This window comes from Rhinoraja longicauda, chromosome 23, assembly GCF_053455715.1.
Source record: "Rhinoraja longicauda isolate Sanriku21f chromosome 23, sRhiLon1.1, whole genome shotgun sequence".
Taxonomy (NCBI): Eukaryota; Metazoa; Chordata; class Chondrichthyes; order Rajiformes; family Arhynchobatidae; genus Rhinoraja; species Rhinoraja longicauda.
This window is the reverse complement of record NC_135975.1, coordinates 10,045,923-10,069,023: the sequence shown is the minus strand read 5'-3', so window position 1 is coordinate 10,069,023 and position 23,101 is coordinate 10,045,923. Positions and strand designations below refer to the sequence as shown.

The 23,101-nt window shown below is 42.2% G+C and overlaps 1 protein-coding gene across 1 annotated transcript in view; it reads right to left on the bottom strand.

Moving 5' to 3' along the window:
* snd1 (staphylococcal nuclease and tudor domain containing 1) overlaps positions 1-23,101 on the bottom strand; it is a 734,850-nt gene that overhangs the window by 139,780 nt on the left and 571,969 nt on the right. The gene's annotated exons all lie outside the window — the stretch shown is intronic.

The window sequence follows — 23,101 nt, the reverse complement described above, 5'->3', positions numbered from 1 at the left end:
TTTTCACTCAGAGAATGGTTAGTGTATAGAATGTGTTGCCAGAGGAAATGTGTAGGAAGGAGTCGCAGATGCTAGTTTACACCAAAGATGAACACAAAATGCAGGAGAAACTCAGCGGGACAGGCAGCATCTCTGGAGAGAAGGAATGGGTGACGTTTCGGGTCGAGACTCTGCCAGAGGAGGTAGTCGAGGCAGGTACTATCACAGCATTTAAGAGTGGACAGGTACATGGATCGGAAAGGTTAAAAGGGATATGGGCCAAACACAGGCGAATGGGATTAGCTTAGATGGAGCATTTTAGTCGACATGGGCGAGTTGGGCTGAAGAGACTGTTACCATGCTGTCTTACTGTAACTCAGGTGAGCACCAAATCGCCTCTCATCACAGCTTCTCTGGCAGGGTCACCAACAGCCCCCAGCTAGCCATGCCATGATAGCTCCACAACTGCAACCAGCTCACTGAGTCAAGAACTTCTCATGGGACATCGTGGATTGCTGAAACTTCCCTGGCATTAAGGAATACTGCAACATAATGCTAGGAACTGAACATTTAAGCATCCCTGGTTTTATTACTTTGAATCTTAAATGTTTAATTCCTAGCAGGGTAATTTCACTATAAATATGATGATTTTGAAATTTGTGCCATTTAATGTTTTTTCCCTATTGCAAATGATTCCGAACATGATTGTACTTCTGAAATGCAACCGCATTTATGGCAAACATCATTTAATATGTAGAGAAAATGAATACAAGTGAGACAGCTACTGGCATTGTTGCAGTCTGTACCATGCCTCAGCTGGAGAGGTTAAGAAGACATGTGCTGCCAGTAACATTACCACTGAGGCATCAACTGAAAGAATATCTCAGCAGCTAAGAGCTGTAAAGAGCACACCCTGCCCACTTTATGAAATTTTCGGAGTCGTTTGAACAAACGGCAGCGAATTCCGAACCTGCCTGTTCAGATCCCCTGTCGGCAAAACCCACACAAATGTAAACAAGGAACACAGTGCAAAACTTGTTAAAAATACCAAAGAGGTCAATTGCACCCAATAGTTCCAATTTCTGTTCTGAGAGCAAGAAATCTGTTGAGAGCAAATAATTATATCATTGTCAACCTCAGTGAGACTATCTCATCTCACAGAGCAAGGGATTGCTCTGTGGACACTCGAGCATTGAGTGCACCTCTCGCGCAGTTGGATTTTGGGAATTGCATTTACAAATACAGCTTTCTGGGAAAAATAGTCTTCCTGGAGGAAATGCAGCTTTTGTATGAAATTTGGCGTGCAAACCCAAAGTGCAGGGACAAAGTTTCTTCACCCACTCTTAATTTGCTTTAATGAAATAAATGACCACCTCTGTTAAACGGAAAACAAAATGGACTTGTCCCATGCAATTTATATCAAAAATCTACAAGGATATACCACAATAAATGAATTTTAAAAATTCTAAAATCAAATAGTTGCAGATGCAGAAAATGTTAAATAAAAACAGAAGATGTGAGAAACACTTAGCAGTTCAGGCAGCTTCCGGAGGGACAAAAAGAGTAAACCTTTAATAACTTTTCTTCAGAAGCACAAAACGTTAGAACAACAGGTTTTAAGTTGGAGAGACGGGAGAGGGAAAGAGAGATCAAAGGTCTGTACGAGGGTGGAGACAGAAAGTGAAAAGCACAGAGAGTGCCGGCTGAGAAAATGCTGAAGGCTTATTCATTGCAGCTGGTCTGTCTGGAGGTGGTGCCTATAGAGGAGGATTAACAAGGCAGAGGAAAACAATAACTGTGAGATACAGAATGCAATGGTTGCTTATTTTGCTTATATAGTGAGAATGTAATGCTGTAAATAGTGCATCAAATTATATTCCAATTTGATTCTATATTCTGCTTTCCATTCAAAATAGGGAGGCTGTCCCTGCCTCAATGTCTGCCACAAATTACTGGAGTAACTCAGCGGGACAGGCAGCATCTCTGGAGGGAAGGAACGGGTGAAGCTTCGGGGAGAGACCCTTCTTCAGCTTCGACCCGAAATGTCACCCATTCCTTCTCTTCAGAGATGCTGCCTGTCTCGCTGAGTTACTCCAGCATTTGATGTCTACCTTCGATTTAAACTAGCATCTGCAGTTCTTTCCTACACTCGATGTCTGTCATGCTATCTATGCGGATAAGAACAACAGTTCTTTGAATTCAGTGAACAAACACTCTCCGGTACGCCCACGCAGGAGCACAGGAGCAAATTGGAATACAATTCAATACATCAATTACAATACTGCACTCTCAGTACAAGAACAGAAAACACTGCGTGGTTCAAGGCCAACATTGCTGTAATGGAACCTGTCATTTAAGCCAAGAGATCCACCCTCATTAACTACAACAAAGATCTGAGCGGGACAACTCTGAATGCATTAAGGATGCATTGATGAAGGTACCTTATTGATGTAGGAATTAGTTGTAAAAGTTGGCTACTTGGTCCTTCGAGTCTGTTCCACCGTTCAAGGTCATGTTGATATACTTGCGTTTTCCTGCACGATCCCCTTGAGTTATAGAATCACAGAGCTGTATGCATGGATAGAGGCCCTTCGGCCCACCTTGTCCACCCAGAATTAGTTGGCAATTTGGGGGAGTCCTGTTTGCCTGCATTTGACCCATATCCCTCTAAATCTTTTCTATACGTATGTGTCCAAATGGTTTTTGAAAATTGTAATTATATTTAAACTGTTAATCTCTGTTTTGAAAACAGAGATCGGTAGATTTCCGCATAGTAAAGACTCAGGGCTGAGACCATGACCACGGCACGTTGGGGTAGAAAATGTCAAAGATTCACCAACATCTGAGTAAAGAGGTTTCTCCTTATCTTAGTCTGCATTGTGTCCCAGTTATTCTGAGATTGTGAACTCTGTTCCTAGATCCCTCAGCCTGGGAAACCTCTTCCTTGCATTTACCCTCTTGGATTCTAGAAAGATAGTCATATAGAAAATAGGTGCAGGAGGAGGCCATTTGGCCCTTCGAGCCAGCACCACCATTCATTGTGATCATGGCTGATCATCCACCCATGGCTAACAATCAGAAACCTGGGCCTGCCTTCTCCCCATATCCCTTGATTCCACTCGCTCCTGGAGCTCTATCTAACTCTCTTTTAAATTTATCCAGTGAATTGGCCTCCACTGCCTTCTGTGGCAAATTCCACAAATTCACAACTCTTAAGTTTCAATGAGATCACTTCTTTATGCTTCTGAACTTTAAGCCTAGTGTTGACAATCTCTCTCGTACGTCAAACATCACACCCCACCTCTCCTTTTCTTCAGGACCTGCTGAGTTAATCCAGCATTTTGTATCTGTCTTCACATCCCACTAACAGCCTGGTGAGTCTCTGATGCTTTCCTTCTGCAACAAACTTATCTTTTTTATTAAAAAAAGAGACCAAAGCAGCACGTTATTTTCCAGGTGCAAAGAGTGATAACGTCTGGGATCGGTGTCAACAGCTACTGGGTACAACTCTGTCAGGGTTTTCAGTGGTCTTTTGATTTAGCGATTGAAAGGTGTATGCAAGGCAGGTTCATTCAGGAAGGAAAACAGAAGCAGGGAGGACATCATTGATGGCTGTAAGCAGATGGAACACCATTTCAAGTTACATTTCAGGAAAAATATCGTCATCGAGGAAGCAGAGAGAATGCCTCTCTTGAAAGAGTGAGAAATCAAACCTGCAGTGGCAGAGTTCAATAAAGGAATTAATGCATTGCTATCTGGAAGGATCCAGCCAATGCTGATGTCGTGCCAAGAGCCAATCAACTGAGTCGATCAGGGGCTCCTGTAGAATCTGCCACAGAACTGAGCAAGATTGTGTCTTGTACAAGAACAAATGTGACCCGAGTGATTGTAACAGTTCCCAGGGGGTTTCCCGCTGAGCATTGTGGGAAAGTATTTGTGTGCGTTACCCTGCTAGAGTGGAGATCTTGATTGAAAGCATTTACCTCAATCCGAGGTTTTAGAACTGGGAGATCCATGATTGATATCATCTTCACAGTTCAGCAGTCACAAGAGAAATGCCGTTATATATTGCCTTTATCGATCTCATCCTCGTATTCAATTGTGAAAGTAGGGGCTGCTCAATTAAGCTGCTGAAGCCTGTGAAACTGCTCAGTGTGATCTATTCCTTTCACGTTAACTTGAGGGATAAGGTTAATTATGATGAAACAACATTGGAAACCATAGAGATCTGCAGTAGTGTCGTGTCAAACAGGGTTATGTTCTCGTACCAGTACACGTTGGCACACTCTTCCCGATGATACAGTCATGTCTTCAGCCATCCACAGAGGGTATGTATTTACATACAACAACTGGTCAGATGCTACTCAGCCTTCCCTACCCAAGGAGCAAGACAAAAGCTCACTAAATTGTCCTCAGGTAGCTAATTAATCTAAGCTGACAGAGTTGCAATAAGGGTCTGTGCTGAGGAACAGTTCCTGGAAAGAGTTCAAGTTGGTTATCAAGATCAGAAAGCCGTATGTCATGGCCCAGAACCCTACCATCAGTCAACATGGATACTTTTTTCTTGAGCTTGGTGACAGAGACATACAATCCTTCACCATATGGAAATCAACATACAAATTGCAAAAGCTGTAATTGTTGGGTGGAAGTGAGCAAGAACCAACAGTGAGCAGATATCAAACACCAAACCTCACGTTTACCATGCCCGTGGCCTTAGTAATTTCTTAATGGCCAGGTCAGGGCAATGTACACATTGGAGGAATGACCGAAGATTCTCCACCTTTCCTGTCTCAGAGACATCCTAAGCAGATTGAGGCTGCCAATTTACAGGTTCTGGAGTGTACAAAGACTGCCAGCATGCACTCCTAAGCCAGCAATGTTTGCAATGGATTGGCCTCAGCCATCAGGTAGATGATGACTTCACAAAGGCAACTGGCTACCGAGCCCTGGCCGCCTGTATGTCCACATCCCCACTACAAGGATAACTGTAAATGAGAAATAAAGGTGCTGGGCATCAATGTACAAATGGAAGCTAACTGCCAACAGCACCAGACAATGACAGTTCAGAATGGCAGTGGAAGAGGCCAGGTGAAATGGAAACTTGACTTGGAAGAGGGTGTCGAGAAAACAGAGGCCAGCCTGCTGTTGGGGCTCCTGTGCCACATCAGACAACCTTCAATGTGCAATGGACTCTCAAGATGCAAATCACTGCCTTACAGGACAGACAGCTGCTGTCACACGTCCATATAACCTCCTTCGCTCAGCCTTGGCTCAGTTTACAAAACACTGTTCTTTATGACTCTGGCCTTGGTCCAGATCTCTTCCTGCTTAACGCAGCTCCACATAGAATTGATGGCATTTCTCAGTGCAAATGCAGGTAAGTTTCAAGAATCCCGAGTGAGCATAGAAGGCCTGAACGTAGAGGCTGAAGTCCACCGTTTTTGTGGCTGCACTCTGACGCTCGATCCTGCGATATTTTTATTCTTGTAGCATCCCCGTCCTAATTTTTTTAATCTAATTTGGAAATAGTTCAGAAACATTTTTATATGCTGGAGTTACGAGAACTTTGACAGACTGTAAAGCCAGGGGCAGGATTTTGTTGTGCCAAAGGTTTCCAAAAAAGGTTCTGAGGTCAGGGCTCATTCTGGCTCCCGACAGACTGATCAGCCTATGCCTCATGCTGATAAGATCAGGGTAATGCAGCAGTTTGACCTCTCCATGCAAAGACTGAGGGTCTCCTGTATTGTCAAGGAAACCTTTCTTTGGCGGAAACAATGAACTGAAGCCTGCTGAGGTAGATGTTCACGAAATCAACCACACCAACATTGCTCCCTCCGTTCAATAGTAAGGTAGAAAAAGACAGTGATTTATTCTTGTTTGTAGGATCATCCATCAGACAAGTGGCTATAATTACAAGCTATTCAATGCATATTAAAAGTATGACTAAAGTGCAATGCAAATACAATAGGTCTTTCTGCTGAAATATATGTGCGTTTTGTAAAAATGAAATTAAAACAAATTGGTTTAAAATTAGTTTACACATTATGGGAAGCAATCATTGGCGTATCATGAAAAGACACAAAGTGCTGATGTAAGTCAGCAGGTCAGACTGCATTTCTGGCAAACAAGGATAGGTGGATAGATGATGGTTTCAGGTTGGGAACCCTCTTCAAATTAATTGTAGTGGAGGACAAGCAGGACAAAGCCTGCTGAGTAATAGGTGGATGCAGGTTGGGGGGAGGTTTGATAGGCAGATGGTCGGACAAAGGGAGAGGGGAGTGCGTTGGAGTGTGTTGTAGTTTGATGATTAGTTACCTAAAATTGGAGAATTCAATGTTCACACAGTTAGGTTGTAAGCTACTCAAGTGAAATATGAGGAGCTGTTCCTCCAGTTTGCAAGTGGCCACACTCTGGCAATGGAGGCGGCCAAGGACAGGAAGGTTAGTATGGGAACAGGAAGGGGAATTAAAATAGCGGGCAACCAGAAGCCCTTGGCGGAGTGAGTGCAAGTATTCGGCAAAATGGTAGCCAATTCTATGCTTGGTCTTGCCAATGTACAGGAGGCCACATTGGGAACACCTGTTGCAGTAGATGAGGTTAGAGGAGGTGCATGTGAACCCCTGTCTCACCTGAAAGGACTGCTGGGGGTCCCTGGATGGATGTGAAGGAAGAGATATATGGACAGGTGTTACATCTCCTGCAGTTGCAGAGGTAAGTACCTGTGGAGGGGGTAGTTTGGGTGGGAAGGGATGAATGAACCAAGGAGTTACAGAGGCTGTGGTTTGTGTGGAAGGTGGAAAGGAACGGGGATGGGAAGATGTGGCTGGTGGTGGGATCACGCTGGAGGTGGTAAAAATGTCGGAGAATGATATGTTGGATGCAGAGGCTTCAACCCTTACCCCCTCACTCGCACCCATTTCTCTCCTCCCCTCCTCTTCCATCTATATTCCTTTCTCAGGCTTCACAATTTACAACTCTTCAATCCTTACCTCACACTTTGATTTTTCATCCCTGGCCTTTGTCCAACCATCTGCCTATTAACCTTCCCCCTACTCACCTGTGTCCACCTATCACTCGCCAGGTTTGACCTACCCCTCCTCCCTTCCAGCTTACCTCTCCCCCCCCCACCCCCACCCCCACACCCCCCCCCCACCCCACCCCCCCCACCACAAACAGTCTGAAGAAAGGTCCCTACCTAAAATGTCAACTCCAGCACTTTGTTTATTTTTTCAAACCAGCATCTGCAGCTCATTGCTTCTACTTTGGGGTATCATGAACTGCCTGACAATAGTCCACGCTCTAACTAGTTCACCATCATTTTTTACAATTTGTTTGTGGGATTTGGACACCGCTGACAAGGCCAGTTTTCACTGCCATTTCTAAATGCCCCTTGTGCTAAGGGGTGGAATAAAGACTCAACCACGTTATATGGTGTGGAACTGCAAAATGGTCCAGATCAGCAAAGTACAATACATTTCTTGATCTGAAGGATGCTAATGCCCCAGAGCTTCAACAAGGAGCCACAAGGAACGGCAGACGTTGGAGTCTTGAGTAAACACAACATGCTGGAATGGCTGACGTGCTCAGCCTGACTTGCTAGGTTTGCCTCCTGCTCTGCATTTCACAACTAGATGGAGTCGAGAGGAAGGGTCTCGACCTAAACCATCAACTCTCCATTTCCCGCCATGGATGCTGCCTGACCAGCTGAGTTCATTCAGCAGTTTGTTTTCTTTTGACCCACATCTAGGTTCTTTTGACAATGTTTCCACCCCCTCAACCGCTCCCATTCACTCACAGACCAGAGAGCCTTGTTCACAGCTTATCCCTATGGTCACCCCTATTTTATCCATCCCGTACCCTCTCAGCAGCTTTACACCAGGACCGGTGGTTCCTTGTGTCTCGCTTTACAAGATTGTTTTGTCTCCGTTTTGGCTCTGACGAAGAGTCGCCAACCTAAATGTTAACTGTTTCCCTTCCCACAGATGTGGCTGAACTGCTGAGTATTTCCAGCATTTTCTGTTTTTTTTGTCAGGCCTCTGGAAACTGAATCAATGTCCTATTGCTCCTGGTTGTTCCACAATGAAATGATATTCAACTTGCTGACTACTCCGAGGCAGTATGAAATTCAGTCTTGATTTAGTGACAGTTCCCCCAGAGGTCCCATTACATATACATTATTTGTAATAACCAGATTCTGAAATGAATTATCATCACATCGTTAACAACGTTCACTACATTTTCCTGATCCACTTGAAGTATCACTGATCCTCAATGTGTTTGTTTAGATGATTATTACATTAGCTCCTCGTGTTATCTCATAACAATGCACATGTATCCTGCCAAGAATTTTAACACGGATAGAAAAACAACCTTTTTAATTTCCAAGTAATCAATTGTCACTCCAATCATCCCCTTCCTTTCTTTCATACCATCTTAAAACATTCTATACTCTCCACTTTGGATTCGTTCCATAATGCTCATATAATCCTCCTTAAAGACTTTGACTCCATCCTGAGCCACAACAGTGGAGACTGATAATTTCTTTGTACCTCAATTTCATGGATGCTTGCATTTGTCCTGGACCTCTGCTGTACAAATATAACTAATTCTCCTGTTCTTCAGCCCATCCATCGGATGCTAGTTATTCTCCTGCAACTTAGATTCTGATTATTCTCTTGTTAAACTCCGTCTGCAAGGATTCTAATCGTTCCATTGTTTCGGGCGATTCGTCTACACCTTGCTCAAAAGTCTCTTTTTTTTAACATGAGCAGTGCACATAGGGCAAAATGTTCCCACTTTACAGTGTTAATTTCACCTACCTTCCCATAGTTTCCACTGGACAAACATTTGGCATGGAAGTCTAAATTTTCAGCCTTTAAACCTAATTTGTGACAACATTTTCTGAGATGAGCTCATGAACTCAGTGCAGACCAATGAGCAAACTGGAGTCCTTGTATGTATGACATTTTATTTTTTGGAGAAGCTTTGAGCTTTGTCTCTGCAATCCTTTGATACATTTAGCAATTTAAGAGAAAAAGTAAAGATTACAATGAAGACTTTGTTTACTTTGCCTGGATTTACTCTGCTGCGTTATCCTCCTGTCTTCCTGGTCGCTCTCCAAGTTCTGGAGGTTCTGTTTACCTATAATTATGGCTTTCACCCATCAAACTTGGAATCTGGCAAAATAAACCTTCCCCCTACATTAATAGTTGATCTTCCTGATTGTGTCTTATGCAGGCATTTCTCAAACAGAAATCTAAATTAGTTTAACCCTGAATAATTCCAGTTATTTATAAAGCCACCAGGATTTGATTTGCACCAACTAGCTGACTGCTAATCTAGTTTTATTCATTAACTCTTTTTCATTTCCAGTGAACAGTAATAGACCTAATTTGCAGAGTACCTCCTTTAACTTGCTTGCAATTTGCACAAACCTGTCTCAGTCATCCCTGAGTAATTTATTTTCACATTGCTTCATGTCACTTCATCCTTTTACTCTGTATCAGCTCAACCACCATTTCAAAATCCACATTATGATTAATCACCACCTTGCTGAATATCATGGCAAAAATAACTGCCCAATAACACATTTGAGTCGCCTGCTGTTACCGTGTCTATGTTTTTGCAATTATCTTATTCTCCTACTCTTCAGTTCCTCCTTCTACTTTTCCAACAGCATCCTTAATAATGCCCAGTGTTGACAATGTTTCATTACAGTACTGAACACAAAATGCAGGAGGAACTCGGTGGATCAGGCAGCAACACAGGAAGGAATGGACGGCAGAGTTTTGGATTGTGACCCTTCTTTAGATTTGTGACGTTTTGGATTGGGACCATTCTTCAGACTCCCTCACCACATGCTGCCTGACCTACTGAGTTCCTCCATCACTTTGTGTTTTTCTCAAAAATCCAGAATCTGCAGTTTATTGTGCCTTCGTTGCTGTGTAGGGAAAAAACTGCAGATGCTGGTATAAATCGAAGGTAGACAAAAAGTGCTGGAGTGACTCAACGGGTCAGGCAGCATCTCTGGAGAGAAGGAATGGGTGATGTTTCGGGGCGAGACCCTTCTTTGTGTGCCTTTATTGCTGTTCAGTTCACTTTAGTTTATTACATGGGCACCGAGGTATAGTGAAAAGCTTTAGTTGCATGCTAACCAGGCAGCAGAAAGACAATATATGATTACAATCGAGCCATTTATAGTGAATAGATAAAGTAAGAAATGTTGTTGTGGGAATAGAGTGTGGAGCGAAGGTAGATACAAAATGCTGGAGTTTTAAGAGTGTGGAGCGATCGTAATATGAGTTTGCAGATCTGCTTCTGTGGCTAGCACGCAAATAGTCGCCTGGGTTGGGTGTCATCTTGGAAGCATGCTGTACTCGTTGGCTGCTGTTCTCATTAAAAAGTGCTACTTAAATATTGTCTCTTGTAATGCAGCCTGACTCTTGCTTCTCAACAGGCTTATTTTACATGCTCTGCATTCACCTCGTTTCGTTTATCCCCTCATTCAGCTCTCTTCCTCTTTAAGCATAACCTCTCTGCCACATTTGTGTATGTGAACTTATCAAACTCAAAGGAGTTCAAAAGCACATGAGCCCGACTCTTCACATCCATTCACCTTCAGGTTCTTAATCACCTAACAATGTTTGCATCAATAACCCTGTCCAATCTCCTCATCTCTGATGAGTGAATATGTCACATGACACACAGACCATCGTTCTCATTTTCGCTTCCATTTCGTGGAGCAGCTGAGACCCAGGCTGAAAAGCACTTACAGATTTTTTGCAACTCCAACGTATTCTTCAAACTTCTTTCTGTTAGAAATGGGAATACTTGGTACTTTAGCTAAAACTAGTTAATTTACCATATACTAGAACTTTATACAATTCATAAAATCATGGTAAATTTATAAAATCATGTGGTGATGTGGCTGTGGAAGCACTACAGTAAAGACCTTTCTCGAGATAAGTAATGAATCCACAACACATGGCTTGCTGTAAAGTATCTGACTCGCCCTATCTATTGCTAAGGTGATGAGAGAAAAGGAGCAATGCCTTCTGCAAATACAGCAAATTGCACAGAACAGGTTTGCAGCAGAATGTTAATTCCCCACCTCGATCCCGCATGGAGGCCCCGATCCTTGTCTTTGGTACACATGCATTGGTTCAGTGTTACTGGATGGAGAGCCATGTACCTGGATGCCATTTGCCAACCTTACTTGGAACAGGTCACATCACTGCCACAAAGTGTATTTAACATTTATCCTGCTGTCAATCCCAGAATCAATACAAAAGAAAGAAGCAAAAGACCAGGATTCAAATCTCCTTGTGTAGGAAGGAGCTGCAGATGCTGGTTTAAACCGAAGATAGACACAAAAAGCTGGAGTAACTCAGCAGGACAGGCAGCGTCTCTGGAGAGAAGGAATAGGTGACGTTTCGGGTCAATAGACAATAGACAATAGGTGCAGGAGTAGGCCATTCAGCCCTTCGAGCCAGCACCGCCATTCAATGCGATCATGGCTGATCACTCTCAATCAGTACCCCGTTCCTGCCTTCTCCCCATACCCCCTCACTCCACTATCCTTAAGAGCTCTATCCAGCTCTCTCTTGAAAGCATCCAACGAACTGGCCTCCACTGCCTTCTGAGGCAGAGAATTCCACACCTTCACCACTCTCTGACTGAAAAAGTTCTTCCTCATCTCCGTTATAAATGGCCTACCCCTTATTCTTAAACTGTGGCCCCTTGTTCTGGACTCCCCCGAGACCCTTCTTCAGACCCTCCTTATTGGAAATGAGGGTTCACTTTCCCTTCACCCCAAAAAAGTCATATAGTGTTGTACGGGTGACATCTGCATTACAGGGCGGAGTTATATTTTTAGAAAAAGGCTGGCATCGAGATTTTCTGTAAATGCAGCCACATCGTCTGTGCATGCATCGAGAAATGCAAGATGAAAAAAATTTGTATCAGTTTACCTTTCTCTCTACATCAATTTCAGAATCCCAGATTGTTTTGATAGTCATTTGTCACTTCTGTAAAGACGGACTTCCATCTCAGTTTCCAATTTGTACATTATCTGGTATGAACTGAAGAGGCAGCTTTGCATTTACATAGCGCACAGTTCATGATGTCCCCAAGCATCTTACAACCAATGTTTTTATGTGGGAAACATGTCAGCCGATTTGTGTAGACCAAGAGCCCACAAACTCTAATACAATCATCCACTCAAGCATTTTATTGATTTTTACAGATTTTGGGTAAGATCCATGAGTAGAGATAGAAACATAGAAAATAGGTGCAGGAGTAGGCCATTCGGCCCTTCGAGCCTGCACCGCCATTCAATATGATCATGGCTGATCATCCAACTCAGTATCCCTTACCTGCCTTCTCTCCATACCCCCTGATCCATTTAGCCATAAGGGCCACATCTAACTCCCTCTTAAAAATAGCCAATGAACTGGCCTCAACTACCTTCTGTGGCAGAGAATTCCACAGACTCACCACTCTCTGTGTGAAGAAATGTTTTCTCATCTCGGTCCTAAAAGACTTCCCCCTTATCCTTAAGCTGTGACCCCTGGTTCTGGACTTCCCCAACATCGGGAACAATCTTCCCGCATCTAGCCTCTCCAACCCCTTAAGAATTTTATATGTTTCAATAAGATCCCCCCTCAGTCTTCTAAATTCCAGCGAGTACAAGCCGAGTCTATCCAGTCTTCTTCATATGAAAGTCCTGCCATCCCAGGGATCAATCTGGTGCACCTTCTCTGTACTCCCTCTAAGGCTAGAGATGGGTCTCAGTTAAATATCTCATTCAAAATATGACACCTCTGATGGTGCAGGACTCCTCTAAATTACCTAGTATTACTGATTATTAATTTATGGAAATATTGATTAATAACAAGCATGAATGAGCCGTAAAGCTGCAGCAAATAGGAATGTCATTGTTCCGTTGCAGACACATAAGATAATGATATACTCTTGAGTACTGCAATATGAAGAGTAGAACATGAGAAAGATTAGAAAGTCAAATGTCCCTTGAGGCTGTTCTGCCATTCATAAAAATCATAGCAGATCCTCAACTTCAATTCCAGTTTTACACCCAACCCCTAACCCATCCAAAGCCTGAGTTTAAATATGAATCTCTGTTTTGAACATCTTCAATAACTCAGCAACCATAAGCTTTGGGGTGAAAAAAAATTCTCATCTCACATTTTAACGGCCATCCTCTTTTCCTGAAACAATGCCCCTAGATCTAGACTATTCGGACAAATAACACCTCGCATAGCTATCACGTCAAGCCCTCTTCGAATCTTACGTTTCAATGAGATTGTCACTGCTGCTTCTAAAAGTCTAGAGCATGGAGTTACTGAATCTGTCCTCACAGAACAATGCTCTCATCTCAGAAAGGATTCATGTGATCCAGTTAGCCTAGGCTATGTGTTTAAGTTTCTGCAGTGATGTCTGAACTCATGAACCGACTCAGAAGCAGGAGCTTGATACCCACTGAGATATAACTGGCAGCATGTTAATTAAAATATGAATAACCTTAAAAACAAAGGCCATTTATAGCAGCACAGTTTTTTCTATATCGTAACTGGATGTACCAGGATTCAAATCATGAAAAATTAAATACTATATCATACAGCTCCTTTGAGCAAAGATATGTACCCCAGTAGCTGCCATAGCTAATTTGCTTGACCCTTATTCAGTGTAATGTGTTGACTAGCAGTGAAATTCAATGTGATAGAAAAACCAATTTGTGTGGAGAAATGGTGTTTTATATTTACAGTAATAGAAGAATTTATCATGTTTAAAGAGAACGGAATATGACATTTACACTGGATCGAACAGAGCAGACAAGGAATAATAATGAGTTGCAAATCTGACCTGTTCAGATGAACAATTAACCTCTCATTAATATGCTGTTTAAATGTGCCTTGTGTATAAAGATTGGACTGAACAAAGGCTGGGGCAGAAACATATCCAGCTCCTTCCCAGAGCTAACACATTTAGCTGGTTTTCTCTTCCATTTGGTGTCTTCAGTCTTTTCCGTTTCTGGTAAGAGTTATTCAACAGGAGTTAGTTGAATTAGTTTACTTACATAAACAATTTGCACTCAGGAAATCGGAAGTGAATGTTAGGCTAGCAGATGGACAGCAACTTACAAGTTATAGATGAGTATTTATGTATGTACATGTCATAGTATCATGTACTCTCATAAGTTAAGGATGTATTTCTGATCTCCCAATCTACCTTGTTTGGCTTGTTTCACTTTATCTCAGTACATGTGACAATAATAATAAACCAGTACGACATCTAGGGTAACAATCTAGCACTGATAAGAACAACCATGAAACAACCAGACACTAGTTCACTCATACCTTTAGGGAAGGTAATCTGCCATCCTTATGCTCTATGTGTGATTGCAGTCCCACAGCAAAGTGCTCAACTCTCTACTATCTCTGCAGTTCAGGGACATTAGACAGTTCATAATTCATAATTAACCAGCACTGTTCATATTTCTCCAAACAAATAAAAAGAAGTTCAGAGTTTGAAGATGGGACCACATTGGGAAGCATAGTTAATATCAAAAAGGATGTCCTCAGTATTCAAGAGGACATGAATAAATGTCAGCATGAAATGTAAACAGCAAACTAATTTCAACACAGATAAATGGCATATTTTGACAGAAGGAATAAGGAATCAGCACTTCTCAGACTCCTGTAAATGTGGTACGGTTCAAAAGGATTCTGGGATACTTATTCTTTGAACATTAAAAGATATCAACACAGATTGCAGAAACTATAACATATAAACCAGGCATTGGGTCTGTTTTTCAAGGGAAAAAAAAGTAAAGGAGTAATATAAACTCCTATAACTAGACAGAGAGCACCAAGTGTAGTTCTGGAGTCAAAATTATGAAAAGGGCACCAAAGTCTGGAGAAGGAAAAGATGATGCCTGAATGGAAAGGGTACAAATATAGGGTACAAAAATCTGACAGATCTCTTCGATGGGATTTATTCACAAAATGCTGGAGCAACTTAGCAGGCCAGGCAGCATCTCAGGAGAGAAGGAATGGGTGACGTTTCGGGTCGAGACCCTTCTTCAGACTGGAATGGGGCAAACTAATGAAGGACATTCACTTCCAAAGGGATTTCAATAAATAAGTCAAACAGTAGGTATTTCTACACGAGAGAATATTAAAACCAGGGAGATTATATGTAGGACCATTAGATACAAACCCAACTAGGGAAATTTGTCTTTGCTCAGAGTGTAGGATAGAGGAATCAAAGGGTATATAAATGTAGGACGAAGGGAAGCTCAGGGGAGTTGTAAAGAACAGTAGAGACATTGGCTGAATTGTCTAATATTGTGCAGTAAAGCTCCATGTAATGTTGAATCATGTTAAGTTGAAGTTCCAGTGCATCTTTCATCCAAGTCTGTACACAGAACACTGACAAAATCTAATATTGGGGTTGAATCCACAAATACCTTGAATTAAGAGACAAAAATATAATCAGCTGAACTCCAGGACTGAGCAGTAAATGCTTGGCTTGCCAGAAATATTCATCCCACCTAAATGAGTTCAACAATGTCTTTACAGGATATGGATGTGACTACCTTTCAAAGATAATTCATTGGCTAAAGTGCTTGGAGTTCTTTAGAATTGTGAAAGGTGTTCTATAAATCCACGTTTTTTAGTGAGTCAATAGATCCCTGTTGCCAATGGCTTACAGGTTTAAAAAACAATGTCCCTTACAAATTGTGGTGTCAAATTGTACAAAATGACGATTGTCTTTCTGGTTTTCCACAAAGAAAACTGATGGAACTGTACAGCTTTTCTGTCAGCATTTCAGAGAGAAAAGAGAAATTCACATTGTCGGCAGTGAGAGCTCTTAACTGCTTCAAAGTGCTGATCTACATTTTCTCTCTGACTAATTCTATTTTAGGATTCTCAATTAATTAAAAAGCCTCTGTGTTGACTCCTGCGTAGCCTGAATACGTATTGAGTAAGTGCGAGCATTTTCCTTCGTATCTCAACTCGGACTGACCAGGCTGAGCCCATACATTACTGGGTTGCAGCTGCCTCTCCTGACAGGGCAGTGAGAGTGGAAGGAGTCAAGTTGGGAAGCAGATAGTGTGCCAAATCTGCTCAAGAGATGTATCTCTCAATGCAACTTCTGTTAAAAGAGAGGAGAGGTTGAACAGACTATGAAGGAAAATGCAGATGCCCTGAAAAAAGACTACTCCTATTCAATGCTTTGAACACGATATGCAGCATCCAGAACGGAAGAGGGCAACTTGTTATAAGAGAGACGTGAGATTACGACATCTGCCAACATAAATGCTCATCTGTAACATGCAAGTTGATGTCGATCTGCTAATGAGTCTCTGCTGTGCCAAAGAAGGCTTTTAAGTAATCATTGACTGCTAATTAATCTATGTTGACCTGTACCATTCCAGCCTCTGTGACTGTGCACATTGCCGAAAGCCACTTAACTCTTTGCTTTCCTTGGAGTACAAACTGTTCATTGGTTATTTGTGCTCTCATGGTTCTCATGTTCTTTCCTGTGCCGTGTGGTATGAATACTGTCCTAAACTATTTTTAAAAAAGGACAGAATTCACAGAAGGAAAAAAGGCAACTCCACTGGTACAGTGAATGGACGACCATTGTGTTGGAGAGGATGGGCATGCAGAGAGTATGAGCGTGGCAGTACAGACAACTGCAGATACTGGAAATCTGAAATCAATGTAGGAATTGTCAGAACCACCCTCCCCAGCAACATCTGTTTTAAAGAGAAACATCACTTTTCAGGTCGAAAAACCTTCAGATCCAAAAGAGAGAGAAACAATCCCATGGGCTAAAATTCCAGAACTTAAATTCTAACAACATTGTGAAAGTTCTATCATATAAAGTCAGGAGAGGTTGAAAGGCATGATTAGTGATTTAAGTTGATTGTGATCTTGTGATGAATCACCAACCACATCTCATGAGGGAATAATTTGGTTGTGATGTGCAAAGGAATCATTGCAAAGACATATCACCTTAAGACTCAAGCTACTTTTTGTGCAGCAGTAAAAGCAGGAAGATTTTTTTCTCCACAGAGACGTAAAAATCTCTTCCTAAAGTGCTGCTGTCATCGAAGAGGCAAACTGAATTAGCAAGTCTGCACCAGATTTTCAAACAAAAAAATCTGGAATTCTGAAACAAACAATAAATGCATCAATGGGGAGAGAAACTGAGTTCATGTCTTGGGTGAAGATGTCTTCATCAGAACTGCAAAAGTGAGAAGACTGACATGTTTTGAGCTGCGCAGCAGGGCAGGGTGGAGAGAAGAGATTGGTACAGACCAGAGTTGCTAAAATAACAAGGATGGAAAAGAAAAAGGAAACAAATTGAAACAGAAAGTTAATGTCACATCTATGTTGAGGGAATGTAAAGGAGTTATCTGAAATTGTCTGACTGTCTAGGTGGCTGCAAATTACCTGGACAAAAGATGAGATGAACGAGTGAGGGCATCAACCAGCCAAATAGCTAGAAAGATAAAATTGCGGGGCAGACAATTACAAGGATAGTCAGGAAAGGCGGCTGCATCAGGAGATAGTGCTCAAAACAGAACGTTTAATGTGGGTGCGTTTCTGAGTTGGCCACCACTTAGAGAGTCCTACAGCATGGAAACAGGCCTTCCCACTCAACTTGCCCATGCCGACCAACATGCCCCATCTACACTAGTCCCACCTTCCCGTGCTTGACCCATAACCCTCTTAACTTGGCCAATCCATGCACTGTCCAAATGTCTCTTAAATGTTACAATATACCTGCCCTAACTACCTCCTCGAACAGCTCGTTCCATATTCACACCCCCTTTGTGGGAAAAAGTTACCCCTCACATCCTGTTATATCTCCCCCCCCCCCCCCCTTAAACCTACATCCTCTTGTTCTTGATTCCCCTACTCTGAGCAAAAGATATACCTGATCTATTCCGCTCATGATCTTGTACACTATAAAATTACGCCTCATCCTCCTGCACTCCAAGGAATAACGACCTAGCCTGCTTAACCTCTCCCTACAGCCCAGGCCTTCGAGTCCTGGCAACATCCTGCTAAATCTTCTCTGCACCCTTTCCAGCTTGACAACATCGTTCCTTTAACATGGTGACTAAAACTGAACGCAATACTCTAAATGTGGCCTCACCAATGTCTGACACAACTGTGACATGACCTGTCAACTTTTAAGCTCAATATGTAGAAACAAAGTACTGCAGATGCTGGTTTATACTAAAGACAGACACAAAGTGCTGGAGTAACTTGTCAGGCAGCATCTCTGGTGAAAAAGGTTGGGTGACGTTTTGGGTCGAGAGCCTTCTTCAGATTGCAAGTACAGGGTGGTGGGGGGCATGAAGAGCTGGAGGTGAGAAAGGACCAGGACCAATCAAGGCTGGCCACAAGGCCGGGTGGTGCCTTGCTCGGCCCATTGCTGGCTAGGGGAGGTCTGATCTCAAGAGGACACTGTGGAACTGGTCAAATGACTAGGGTGGAGGGGGGGGGGGGGGGGGGTGAGTGTAACTGGAAGTTATTTAAAATGAGAGAATTCAACGTTCATACCACTGGGCTGTAAGCTCCCCAAGCGAAATATGAGATGCTGTCCCTCCAATTTATTTGTGGCCTTATTCTGGCAATGCAGGGGGCCCAGGACAGAAAGGTGAGTATGGGAATGGGAAGGGGAGTTGAAATAGTTTGCACCTGGGAAATCTCATGGCCCTCGGTGGACTGAGCATAAGTGTTCAGCAAAACGGACGGCGAGTCTACATTTGGACACATCGATGTACAGGAGCCCACATCGGGAACACCGGATGCAGTAGATGAGGTTAGAGGAGGTACATGTGAACCTCTGTCTCATCTGAAAGGACCGTCAGGGTCCATAGACTGTCGGGGCCACTTATTCCTTGACTCCATCCGGGAACCCCGACAATCCTTAGTATGGAATTACTATGTTCCTCCTCTTCTCCCCATGGATATCCCTCTGTATCATTTAGCTACATAACTCCATGTGCCAATGATTGCCCACATCATCTTCAATAATGATTGAACTCTGTTAACAAACTAAGAAATATATTCTTGGGAGAGAAGGTCAGTGATTGGATTGACATATTTGATGATAATCCTTTCAATTGTACGAAGTCAGATATACTACCTGATGTCAAAATTAACAAAAGTGTAAATCTATGTTTGCCAGACTGCTGAGAACTGTCCCTGGCTAGAGCTCAGTGGGTCAAAAGGTTAGAAAAATGCAGATAATTTTTTTTTCATGATTGGGCTAATGAGGGTTAATTTGATCAGCCGTTAAAATCTGATAAATAGCCAACAGCTCTTAAGGCTTTTCACAGCACAGTTAGCAGCTTGGGTATAATAACCTGCCAGACACAAAAATTCAGGTCCCACACACATTCCAACAGATTGCTTTTAAATGAGAGGCTCCGTTACAAATTACATTAGTGTTAAATAGTTACTAACAGGGAGAGAGCGTGCACAAGAAAAAAAGAGAACAAATGACAGCAAGAGATTGAAAGAGAGCGAGTGATTGAAAGAGCAAGCAAGCGAGAGAAGAGAGAAAGAGAGAGCATGGGGAGGGGGGAGGAGGGAAAACAGAAATAACAAGAATTGGTCATTTACCCTCAAGCCTGCTCCACCATTTAATAAGATCATGGCTGATCTGTAACTAAACATAATCTACCTGCCTTCAGTTCATGTCCCTAAAAATTCATAATGTTGAATTATTCTGTCTTTATCCTCTCTCTCCAGTTACAATGGTCCTTTAGAGCAAGGGAGTTCCAGATTTCCACTATCCTTCCTACAAAAAAAAATCTTCCTGACATTTCCTGAAGGCCTTGATCTAATTTAAGATTGATAAACTCTTGTTCTGAACTTCCCCACCGCAAGAAATAGTCTCTCTCTACCCACTCTAGCTAATTCAGCAATTATCATTTAATATTCTTTTGAAAAACAAAACGCAATTACTATAAATCTGAAAAAGAAAAAGCTGGTGTATGTCTGGCTAGGGCTTCTGTTTTTATTCCATGGTATTCCATGTGCAAGACAAAAAGACAATGCTGCTATATATTTGTGCGTAACTGACTTCAGTTCCAACATGATCATGGGTTTATAAATGGCTTTAATTGGTACTGGCGTGTGAAGCAGAGACCCTCAACTGCAGTTCCAGTCTATGAAGCAAGACCCTCACAAGCAACATCAGGACCACCCCACTAATTAGGGCAAGAAATTTGACACTGATCAGCTTCTAATAATGTGATGTTTGTGAAGGCATGCAAGAGCATGCCTTTCCCTTCCATGCTGGAAAATACACTGATAGATGTCAATTGATTGGTGTTGGATAATCTGCTCTCTGCAGCGAAGTAGCTAGACGATGCTTAAGGTTTACACAGTGGTGGGTGAGTTGTTATTTAAAGGTTGCTAGAGCCTATGAGATTGCAATCCAACATGTGCCGACATCATCAAAGGCGAATAACAGCCATAAATAATGAATTGTTTATAGTTTAATTAACTGGATTTTATTTAATTGCAATTGTAAGCCGGCAATTTAATTCTGGGTCAAAGTAAACCTCAAAAATTGAATGTAATGAAGCAAACAACAGATCACGGAAACATGCCAAATCAAGTGGCAGTCTGTCATCCAAATCAGCGGGTGGCATCGATGACAACAACGCCCAATAGAACATGCAGACTTGAGCTGGATTCACAGAAAGCAAGTCAGATGAAAGAAATACTGAGCGAATGTTATCACCTGGCAACAGTTTTTCCAGATTAAATTCTCTCCCCAGCAAACAAGTCAATTTGTTTCTGAATACAGTAGCTGATTGATAAACGTGTTCCAAAAATAATTTCAGTGCTGCATGTAGTAGACAGAATTGGTGCAATGTTAAAGAAGGCGAGGTAAATAACATTTAAAAGGAAACCTGATAAGGTCATTGAAATATACTGACAAACGGCTATAATGCCATGGCTCGAGCCCAAACAGAGACTGATCGTATTACCTTAATCATTTCCTCATCGTGATTCAAGAATTTTTGCATCCCTCTCCCTCAGCAAAAAGTCACTTTTTTCGTTCAGTCTGAGGAACAAAAATGCGTAACCTGTGTTGCCAAAAAACCTTCAGTTAACTCTCCTTACCAGTGAAAATCCTTACTCAAATAGCCAAGAACACCCGGCTGGGAGGATGATTGGCACCATAGTCTGCTATGTGCATATTAAAGCTATTTATTTTTTATTTGAAGCTAATGAAGTGAAGACACCTCATAAAAGATACAGTGACTAAACAAACCTACCCAAATTGATGTTTTTCCAAGATTATTCATCAGGCTATAATAATCTGATTAAAAACCCAGGTTTTGTGATGTGATGTCAAAGTGAATTTGTTGTTTGAGGATGTGGTTATTTGATAAAAGTGTTTAAAATTATGGAGGAATCGGGTGCCTCACATTGTTTCCAGTGATTGAAGACCTTAAGAGGGATTATAAATTGGAAATTAAAAGCATTAGATCTCAAAAAGGGAGCAATTTAACTATTTTTTAAAGCAAAGAGTTCAGATTGAAGAATGTGGGCAATGTTAGTGATTAAAACAGATGATATCAATGTTTCATAGTGTCATTGAAACAGACCCTTCTGCCGATCATCAAGCATTCATTTACACTCAGGTTTTCTCTCAGACCAGGTTTGAGAGAGTTTAAAGAACATGGAATAAAAGGATACAGCAAACAGTTGGAATTCGGCATCATGCCTCCAGAGGATAAAGGCTAATATGCACTGGGCTGAATGAACATTTTCCATTAAGTAATTTAAAGCAATAATATTATGTAGCCCCGAGTGTGTAAGTGCATGGCTGATAGGAATGTGGGGGAAATTAAGGGGTTGGACACGTTAGAGGCAGGAAACATGTTCCCAATGTTGGGGGAGTCCAGAACAAGGGGCCACAGTTTAAGAATAAGGGGTAGGCCATTTAGAACTGAGATGAGGAAAAACCTTTTCAGTCAGAGAGTTGTGAATCTGTGGAATTCTCTGCCTCAGAAGGCAGTGGAGGCCAATTCTCTGAATGCATTCAAGAGAGAGCTGGATAGAGCTCTTAAGGATAGCGGAGTCAGGGGGTATGGGGAGAAGGCAGGAACGGGGTACTGATTGAGAATGATCAGCCATGATCACATTGAAGTGCGGTGCTGGCTCGAAGGGCCGAATGGCCTCCTCCTGCACCTATTGTCTATTGAAATAAAACCGAATTAACATTGGATTGGTGTAAAATCGTGCTCAGTGGTTGGCATGGACTCAGTTGGCTGAAGGGCCTGTTTCAATGCTCTATGAGGATGGGCCTTACACGCAACATCCACAGGAAGGCGACTCTGTCCTTGTTGCACCACACAGTGTCTCCAACAATAAAGGTTAATGGCAAGACCCCCAAAACAAACACCTCGAGTTCAGTCAATGGATGAGAAACAAAAGAATCTAAAATGCACTCAAAGCTCCTTTGAAGAAACGCAACATCCTCACGGACTCCTGGGTTTTCTTACTCTTGACCATTCAAAGTGAAGAAGGAACATTTGAGATTGAGGACCCGAAGGCCATGAATGAGGAGCACGTGGAGGCATTGCGTAAGGAGCTGACCAACCCACAAACTACCCACCGCCTCACCCCTTCAGCCTTTAAAGGAATATAAAGAAAAGAACTCAAGCACACAATTAGAAGGACCAAATGAGGCCACGAAATGGCTGTGGCGAGTCAGATGAAGGAAAGTCCCTACGTTTTTTTACACCTACATTAGAAATAAGAGGGTATCTAGGGAGAAGGTAAGACCACTTGGAGTTGGTGCTTGGAGTCTGGGGATATAGGCAAGGTACTAAACAAATACTACACATCTGTTTTCACCAAGGCCATGAAGGACAGTGAGATCAGTGTGGAGAGTACTCATATGCAAGGGGAGTTTGAGATTGAGAAGGAGGCAACACAAATAGATAGAATGGTAAAGGAGGCATATTGTATGCTTGCTTTTATAGGTCGAGGCATTAATAAGAGGGTATTCGCCACAGGGAGTGGTTGGACTTGGATTGTGTTCTCTGGAT